This window comes from Tasmannia lanceolata, unplaced genomic scaffold, assembly GCF_043159265.1.
Source record: "Tasmannia lanceolata isolate RefF3 unplaced genomic scaffold, GAP_Taslan_0.1 ptg001302l, whole genome shotgun sequence".
In the NCBI taxonomy this organism is placed as follows: Eukaryota; Viridiplantae; Streptophyta; class Magnoliopsida; order Canellales; family Winteraceae; genus Tasmannia; species Tasmannia lanceolata.
The window spans coordinates 15,001-15,295 of NW_027519962.1; positions in this window are offsets into that span (position 1 = coordinate 15,001).

The window sequence follows — 295 nt, forward strand, 5'->3', positions numbered from 1 at the left end:
GTCCTGGCCCCGTCGGGTGTCACGAATGCTCGGTTGCGAAGACCATGGGACCAAAGCCATGGCACGTCGGATGATGGCTCCAGCTGGCGCCCCGGCACTTTCTGTGGCATTGATGCTCGGTTTCAAAGACAAACGTGCGCAGGGCCAGGGGACCGCGGATGACTGCTCGTGCTGGCCTCGTTGGGCGGCATTGATGGTCGGTTGCAAAGAAAATGCGCGATTGCTCGTGTCGGGGACTGGCAAGCCAAGGCCAAGCGAGCCATGGCAACGCGGATGATGGCTCCAGCTGGCGCCC